This window comes from Macrobrachium rosenbergii, chromosome 3 (genome assembly GCF_040412425.1).
Source record: "Macrobrachium rosenbergii isolate ZJJX-2024 chromosome 3, ASM4041242v1, whole genome shotgun sequence".
Classification (NCBI taxonomy): domain Eukaryota; kingdom Metazoa; phylum Arthropoda; class Malacostraca; order Decapoda; family Palaemonidae; genus Macrobrachium; species Macrobrachium rosenbergii.
Genome location: NC_089743.1, coordinates 80,757,471 through 80,767,470, shown reverse-complemented (window position 1 = coordinate 80,767,470; position 10,000 = coordinate 80,757,471). Strand labels below are relative to the sequence as shown.

Genomic DNA, 10,000 nt, shown 5'->3' with positions numbered 1-10,000 from the left:
CAGGCAAACTCTAGGCCTATGCATAGCATTTTAGCAGCCATTTGCTTAAAAATTGTGTTCTTATAAGAACAGTTTTATTCCAGACGAGTCCAAATTATTTTTCAACGGTAACTTTATTTACCAATTCCCTCTCTAAGTATCATCCCAAAGGCTAAACAGTAAGAAATGACTTGTCTAGATATATCTATATATTTATTTATTTATTTATTTATTTATTCTAGTTGTCACTTTTTACTAGATACGTATGTAACTGTAATACTCACAATGCCCTCTTAGCTTCTCTAACTCTTCACACTTTAGATACGTTTGTCACTACAAAGCTTGAAACCTGACTGCAAGAAAATGAAGCAATTCTGACGTCTGGGGCAGGATTCGAACCCGCATCCGGAGTATCAAAACGAGGACACGTTATCGACAGGGCCACGAGAAGAATAGTATAGTGCCGCTCTTACGGACATACAGCTGTCGATTTCAGATACATTTATTATGTAGAGGGTATATTATACCCGGAGTTGCGATCTCTATGCCAGTACTACGTAGTTCGGTGGTCTTCCACCAGAGCGCGCTGCAAAGCCTTGCTACCATCTTTAAAGGTCTGGTAACCCCACAAATTGAACAAGGGCTTAGTGCCTGAGTGCGGTTGTGAATTTTTTATCGTTAATGTTTAATGAGTAAGTGTTTAGCGAATGTTTAGGGTTTAGTGAATAAGTGTTTAGTGAATTTTTATGAGTAAGTGTTTGGTGACTGTTTAGTTTAGGGTTTAGTGGATGTTTTGTGAATGTTAGTGAATGTTTAGTTTGTAAGTATTCAATAAAAGTTTAGTGAGTGTTTAGGGTTTAGTGAATGTTTGGTTTAGGGTTCAGTGAACGTTTTGTAAATGTTAGTGAATGTTTAGTGTGTAAGTATTAAGTGAATGTTTAGTGAGTGTTTAGGGTTTAGTGAATGTTTAATGTGTAAGTATTCAGTAATTGTTTAGTTTGTAAGTATTAAATGAATGTTTAGTGAATGTCTCGTGAATGTTAATGTTTAGTGTGTAAGTACTCAGTGAGTGTTTAGTGAGTGCTTAGGGATTAGTGAATGTTAGTGTTTAGTGAATGTTTGGTGGGTAAGTGTTCAGTGAATGTTTAGTGTGTAAGTATTCAGTGAATGTTTAGTGAGTATTTAGGGCTTAGTAGATGTTTTGTGAATGTTAGTGTTTAGCGAATGTTTAGAAAGTATTCAGTGAATGTTTAGTGAGTATTTAGTGAATGTCTTGTGAAAAGTAGTGTTTAATGAATGTTTAGTGTGTAAGTGTTTAGTGAGTGTTTAATGAGTGATTAGTGAATGTTCCTTAAATGTTTAGTGTTTAATGAGCATTTAGGGTTTAGCGAGTATTTAGCGTTTAATGAGTGTTTAGGTTTTAGTAAGTGTTTAGTGTATAGTGAGTGTTTAGTGTATAGTGAGTGCTTAGTGAATGTTTGGTGTATATAGTGAGTGCTTAGTGAATGCTTAGAGCGTGTTTGATGAATGTTCAGGATTAAGTGAGCATTTAATGAATGTTTACTGAATGCTTGGGGTACAGTGACTGTTTAGTGTTTTATGAGTGTTTAGTGTTATTGAGTGTGAGTGTACAGTAAGTGTGAGTGTTTAGTGAGTGTGAGTGTATAGTAAGTGTATGTGTTTAGTGAGTGTGAGTGTATAGTAAGTGTAAGTGTTTAGTGAGTGTAAGTGTATTGTGAATGTTAATGTTTAGTGACTGTACATTACTCTTTAGTTAGTGTTTAGTGGCTATACAAAGAAAGTCCTGTAATTTACAGGAACCATTTATGCTAGACACTGCTTAGATCTAAGAGCAGATACTTAGGCCTTGATCACAGTGTTTGGAGCGCTTAGGCCAACCTGTTTTTGTAAGGTAATTTTTCCCTGTGAAACTGGGTCAAGTAATAATATAATAATAATAATAGTAATAATAATAGTAAAAATAATAATATTAATAGTAATAATAATAAGATAATAATAATAGTAAACAAGATAAAAATAATAATAATAAAAATAATAATAGTAATAAAGTACACACTATGAGCTGGACGAGACCTTTCAATATGGCCGCCTGAGGTCACACGCTCGGCAGGGAGATCGCCACTCCAGTGATTGACGGCTCTATGATTTATTAGAGCCGGAATAGACCATCCTCACCATCATAGCCAAATCAGTCTAGTACGAACTAAATTCCATACGGACATGAATTGTGGTATTACAGTGGAACTATGTGTAAAAATTAGAATTCATATAACTGGATAGAATTAGGGTTGATGCCATAAACGAAATTATAGCATTTCCATATGTAGGAGAGGATGAAGGGAAGATGGGGATGGCTTGGACATGTCATCCGCACTACTTTTGGTAGAATATTAAGCGACAGCGTCAGCTGGGCACATGTGGGAACCAGTAGACTTGGGAGACAAAGACCCACTCGGATAAGAACTGTAAGACAGAAGGCTGGAAAATGTGTAGAGATTTAGAGGAAGACAGAGCACAGAAAAGACACGAGTAGAGGAATATCGCGATGATAATCATTTCCTTCTGAGTCTGAAGATGGGTTCATTCGAATTGTTCATTTTAATTTCTTATCCGTTTCACATCACCTAAGTTAGGTTACGAAAGCCGACTTGATATAGGCAATAAGTGACGTCGGTGCTTCACAAACATTGATTTCTTTTACTGTTTTGTGCGGGACATTTTGTTTCAAAGGCAAATAATTACCAAAGCTATCTCGTGGCAAAATCTGGAATCGTTTTACTTGTATGATTGATTATTTATCCCACAGAGACAAGTTCATATTTCAGCTATATAAAAAGGAGTAATATTTCGAAAACCAGCATTAAGGAACCTCGGCATTCTTAATTGGCCACCCACTCTACTCCTGACATTTCATCATTTGAGAAAAACCCATGAAAAAATTAACTTACGGAGAAGGTCAGCGATCTTAAAATGCTGCTGTGAACTATCCCAATATGTCATTGTTCATGGGATTTTGATTTATTCGGCTATTTTACTTTTCCTTCGTTATCATCCCGGCAATCAAGTTAATGTTTCTCTATATTTAAAGGCTGTGGCGTCTTAGTAAAAGAAGGCGATAAGAAAGTCAATGAATGATTTTGATTAACTTCGTCCTAGATCGCCTAACAAAGGTGCCAGAAAATATTTCTGCAAACTAGAGTTTTTACGAACACTATATTTTACCTCGAGAAACAGTCGTCTATAAACCGTCATTACCTGAAAGTGGCCAAATACAAGCGTTCTGTTGTACTCCCTGTAACGACCTAGAGACAGCAATAGAGCTGGAATTTCCTTGATTCCAACTACAGGTAATATGAGACAATGATCATGGAAGTTCTCATACATTTGTCAACAAAGTCTGTATAAAATTTACAATTTAAAAGTTCACATGACCTATTTTTTAATAAAATTATGGCTTTTATCTTATGATGCCGCTTAAATAATTGGATATGATTAATATTCTTGATATAAAAACTCTTGTTCAGTAAGGATTAAAAAAATTGACGAGATAAGGCGTTTGTAGTTCACGAGAACGAGAGTCGAACGATCATGACGTCATTCATTGACATCCAGTGACCAATCAGGAAATTGAATAATGTTATCCTGACGCGAGTCATCAGTATCTGTTGAATAAATTAGGACTTACCATGTGTCACATCATTATCAGATAATTAGTGGGATCTGATTGGCAAATGAGGAAATGTCGCAGCTCATTTGCTCGATGCATGAGATATACACAGATAGGCTAAGCAAAACTTTTACAAATCTAGGACGCTGTTATCGTGATTGCCGAAGGAGTGGCATTTATAAAACCTTGCAGCTCTGCACGGAACTGTAGGAAAGAGAGAAGGATGTTCTGAGGTAGAAGCCTTTTCTTGTAATTAAACCGGCAGATTAATTCATTATAATCCTGAGTTTTGGAATCGCAAAATTTACAAATATTATGAAAATATACGAGATACGTTATAGGTACTAAAAGATTGATTAACGGAAAAAGAATGACTCTTCAAAAGAGTTAACGAGGCAAAAATAAATCTGACAACAGTGATAGTTCCTTAGAACCTCTTGTTCTAAACTGAATTTAGAATGAAAAGAAAATATTGCTACGATCAAAGTTATTTGATAAAATGTAAACTGTTGAGTTTTGATAGTGCAAATAAACACGCTCACCCAAGGATACTGATTTAAAAGAATAATTATAACACATATAAACAGAATAAATTAGTGATGCAGCGTTAGTATCCAGTGAAAAATAAAACGAAGTCGTAAGTAATCTCGACTAAGAAATACTCGAGAACGTTATCTAACGCACTCGAGTTGAAAATATACATTTTTTACTGAATCACTGGGCTAAATTACAGGTTTAATTTAGCCAGAGTATTTTCATCCATCATTCTGTGCTATATTATCGCGGTGAACACCCAAGGACGGATTATATATAAAGAATTTAAATGTTTTCCTAGGCATTCACGCTTACAGCGTGCATTAAGGACAGATATTTAAATGAAGGACTTATGTAGAGAATACCGCTAATATTCGTCATTTTCAGATGTTAACCTAGTAGGATGTCATAATGACTTAAGCTGACTTGTTTTTATTTTTCCTTAATGGCAGTAAAAATACTGAACGATCGCGGGCGCTCGAATCTTATAGTCCACCCACTCTAGCGCTCGCCACTTCCGTGTTTACACATTGCCGGTGAAATTAGACCACCGCAGACAACGATTAGCAGTTTCAAGTTCACTGCTTGAAGGTTACGGGGATTCTGCAATACGCAGGATTTCTAAATGGTAACAAACTAATATTTGTTTCGACAGGGGCGACCGAACATCTTGCGCCTGGCAGTAGCGCGCAAGATCACCTTGAAATTTTGCTCCAGGTAACGTAACGGGGGAGTTGCCAGAGGACTTATAAAAAGGAGACATTCTTTAAATATCAATCTCATTTCTCTCGATAAGTATCTCACCCCTTTCAGACATGTAATATGAAAAAAGCGAAATACATCACGTACGCGAAAAATAAGATCGCCTTTATAATGTTGATTTAGAGTACGAGATTAGGGGAGTGCTAAAATGCATGCCGTGTATACATGGCATTGTCCTCCGGAGAGCCCGCGCTGTCGCAGCAACAACAGCAAATAGCAACAAAAACATCGACAATGATGTTTGTTGGGAAATACATTGCCTGTCGTGCTTGTATGACATTCTTTTAATGTTTAGTTTCCCAGCCCGTGATTCAGCTTGCTTTTGTATATTTATTGCTAAGAATAAATTTGACAAAACTTTCAGCAGCAATTATGATAAATGTAATTTCGATCGCGAAGGAAGAAGAGCATCCACATAAACAAGAAAAGAATCTATGAAAGCTCCTAAAAAAGGCGCAATCGACGTAAACTTTAGCAATGCTGAATATCATACGATATTCTGACCATATTCGAGAAAAATGGTTCCGCATTACAAACAATGTCATATCGTTTCATGGTCTTCCACACTGTTAATTGTCACTGTACTCATTTCGTGTAGCAGCAACTATTACAACTAATTTTATTTTTTCGTTTTAATCTCCAACTTAACCTTCAACATACATGGCGGGAATCATGGTGTGTATTACATGGATATTTTAAGAAATCCCATGACTTTCATTTATTTCCAAAAAGGGGGAAGTTGAGATACTTTTCTTGTACATTATTCAAAGAAGAGCCAGAAGGAAGTCAGAACATCGTCGTCTCCGATATTTGCGTAGCAGCTGGCAGCCTCACTTCACTTGAATCGAATTCCTTTGCAGTTTTCACGGTTGCTAATGAGTCCAAATTTGTTTGACGCATTTCATCACCAGATTAGATATTGAAGGGGCCTGGCTACAGACAGAGTTACAGCCAACAAGAAATATAACAATTGCCTCAGTTTTAAAAGCATCGGTAAAAACAAGTATCCCGTAGGAGAGTGGTGTCGTTAGTGGACCCTAAGTGGTGCACTGTTTGCAGTGTTCCTTCGGCCACTAGTTGCACCCACTTTTTAGCCTTTTACTTCACCGCTATTCCCGCTTCCTATATTCGATCTTGCCATGCATTCTCCCTCCTCTTAGTGCAACTATGGAAATCTCCCAGTTCCACCTTTAGAGCCTTGTATTTCATCTCTTCATCTCCTTTATTTTCTGGGTCTCTTGATCTTTCTGTCCAACCACTCCAACCCCCTCTTTTCACTATCTTAAGCGCCGAAAGTGACCCAGGGCTTTGTTTGACGGCGTAAATTGAATAAAACCAAATAAATAAAACGATAAGAAACGTAAATAAAAGTCTTAAATCTATTTTAGTGGTACAGCAATAGTTGAAGATATGTTTTCCCAGATTAGCCCTCAACGTCTTCCTGATCTTTCGTTTCTTATGCGGTTTTTTTGGAATGAATAACAAAAACTTTAGAAACATTTCTCAATGAGATCGACTAGAATTTATTGCATACATACAGAGATGATATATATATATATATATATATATATATATATATATATATATATATATATATATATATATATATATATATATGCATGCTACATACATACATACACGTGTAAATACATATTCATATATTTATATATACATATGTATATATATACCCATAAATATATACATATATAAATACATACATATATATACAGTATATATCATGCAAAATATTATCTTAAATGTATCTTTAGTTATAAATTGTAATAACTAATTTCTGAGTGTTTTTGTGTTATAAAGTTCCTTGTAAGACCTCTGGTGACAAGAGTATTCTCTGATTTTTTCATTGTAAGTTTCGTCTTCTCCACTTTTGAGTCTTGTATCCTTTTGTGTAGTTAACTCCGTAAGTAGAAACCTTTTGCATAGTTAGATTCACTGATCTGTGTTCACGTGGATAGTTTACTTTTGGAAGTGTGGTAAACATTTTAAGCTCTCAGGATGTTACTCAATTCTCGTATCCTAAGAGTTGGTTGTCATGATATGATTTTAAGCGTGCGCAAAGGGTGACTCTTGTTACTGGTGTGTGAATGTGTTATTCTTGGGTTGTATTATTTGTGAGTGATTATGTTATGCGATTTGCATATTTTCCATTTTAAACATATTTGTGATGGGTTTTTCCCAGTTGCTTTACAGACACTAATTGAGGTTTATCAGTAAACAAAGTGTTTTTTTGGAACGGTACTAAAATGGTAAAGTAAGAGCGAGTTGAAAGTTCAGTAATAAGAAAGGGCATTGAAAATACCTAGGGAACAACTATATATATATATATATATATATATATATATATATATATATATATATATATATATATATATATATATACATACAGTATATATATATGTATATATATATATATATATATATATATATATATATATATATATATATATATATATGTATGAAATTTTTTATCATGTTTGTTTATTTATATAAGATCATGAATAAAATGTCGTTTATTTATTCAGTTACTGGGAATATTGATGGGGGAATTATCACGAAGGGAATTTTTAAATGATAAAATGGATCGACCCGGCAGTAGGCCCCTACCGATCCATTTATCATTTATAAATTCCTCTTCCGTGATAATTCCCCGTCGGGGATATTCCCGAAGTAGCGGGAATTGGATATTAAACGACAATTGTAGCTTCGTGATTGTATATATATGTAGGTATATGTATGTGTATATATACACACAATATATAATATAAATATATGTATGTATACACACATGTACATATACTGTATATATATAGTATTAATATTGATAAGATCCGCATCAGTGAGAAAAATACATATATATATATATATATATATATATATATATATATATATATATATATATATATATATATATATATATTACTGAATTGCCTGGAATTGTTGACATCAGATTTATTTCACATTCTTGCATTAGCCTTAGATCTAAAATGCAAGAATATGAAGTAATTCTGATGTCCGGGTAGCAAGATTCGAACCACATCCAGAGTATATATATATATATATATATATATATATATATATATATATATATATATACATTACATATATGTATATTTTTTTCACTGTTATGGATCTTATCAATGTTAATAGCAAACAAATGAGTTCGACAATATTAATTCCATTTTTTCCAGTTTTCCCGAAAACGACTCTGCTCGTTGAATGAAGAAGAGTTATTAATACGTATTTTCATGAGATAATTCATTATTGTTAAAATATATATATACATATATATATATATATATATATATATATATATATATATATATATATAAATATATGTATATATATACATACATGTATAAATATATGATGTATATGTGTGTATATATATATAACGATGTATAAATTTCTGTCTTCAACAGTGCTTACTCAAATATTGGGTAGGCTTAAGGTGGCATGGTTTTCCTGATTTGTTTATCCTTAGTAAAACTATGAAAAGAGCACACATATATACAGTATATGTGTGTGTGTATTGTATGTATGTATATCGCCAACTGTGAACAACTTTTTGTTGTATCTGTTAATAGGTTTAATTTTTTTTTTACTTTTCAATCATGTGCGCATTGTTTATTAGTATTTTTCAAATTAAGCGTTACTTATGATATAGGAGTTATTATTTAAAAGAATTAAACCAAGATAATTCTTATCTGTGTATACATTATGTTTATATATATTTATATGTATACACATATATTCATGTGTGTGCGGATATGATATATATATATATATATATATATATATATATATATATATATATATATATAAATATATTATAATTATATAATGCAAAGCTGAGGATAAAATATTTGAGCTTTCTTTTACAAAATAAAGGCCTTTATCAAGACTTTCCTTTAAGTATTTTTATTACAGTTTTCCAGTTTTTGACGGCTAATGAACCCGGCGTCCTGCAACAGTAGAAAAAAATATTTAATGTGCGGCATAAACAGTTTGGAATCTTACCAATGTTGCTTCGTTATTACTGTGTTTATTCCGTTTGATCGGCCACTGCTGTTTCTGTTGCTTCATGAATTATAGGCTAATCAGAATAGAAAAGGGAATGGTGCCCTTGAAATTTTAGACAGTTACGTATTAGTACCACAAAAATGAATGAAAACAATATCTTTCTTTTGAGAGAGAGAGAGAGAGAAATAACTGATGTTCCAGTTACATGTATGACAATTATCTCTCGATGCCGCAACATTTCTCATCTGCACGCGATAACCATGGAATTCCGTTAAACGTTACATTTGATCGTTAACAACGTCGTAGCGAGATCAGTTACGTCTAATCACCTTCCGATGTCACGAGAGTGGCGGCCGTGGAGGCAAGCCAAGCCTCATCCCGCAGGTGTTGAAACACGACCCCGTCTTTCCCAACGTTTCTGTCGACAAGGTTCCGCTTAGCTTATCCGCTTACTTGCCTAGGTCGTGCCACAACCGAGTTCCAACATTACGGCGATACTGATGCAGATTCGTTTTGATCTCCTATGGGTCGTAACATAACAACGTTGTGCAAGGTTGTCAGCATGCGCTTGATCGTGGCGCTCATCCTCTATCTCAAGAGACTCACGTCCTGAGAAGGCCATGTTTCGTAGTGATGATTATGATTAACCTTGACATCATTGCATATATTTCTTCTTACCTGCGATTGCTATTCTTATAGTTTCTGTGATCGTAATGGAAATGTTCTGTCGCTCAGCGCAAAAAACAGCTTAGATACTGGATATCTACTAATAGGGTCTTTTGTACGTTCCTACCGGGTTCTCTCTTTTGGCCTTCAGCGGCCAAGAAGTCGTCTTTTAAAAGAAATAGAAATAGAGTGGATGAAAAGGATAGAAAGTAATAATAAACATGAAATCATTTCATTCACTCTTCTGGTTATCATTATTCTTTAGAATGATCATTAAAAATCCACAACTATAGAGTATATATAAAAAAATTTGTATCACCGGTAAAAGTTACA

The 10,000-nt window shown here is 34.0% G+C and overlaps 2 protein-coding genes across 5 annotated transcripts in view; one reads left to right on the top strand and one right to left on the bottom strand.

Annotated features, from left to right (window-relative positions):
- The window catches only part of LOC136826182 (coiled-coil domain-containing protein 93-like), a 131,527-nt gene that overhangs the window by 1,000 nt on the left and 120,527 nt on the right, over nt 1-10,000 (top strand). The window lies entirely within an intron of this gene.
- LOC136826138 (tripartite motif-containing protein 2-like) overlaps nt 1-10,000 on the bottom strand; it is a 121,854-nt gene that overhangs the window by 71,977 nt on the left and 39,877 nt on the right. The gene's annotated exons all lie outside the window — the stretch shown is intronic.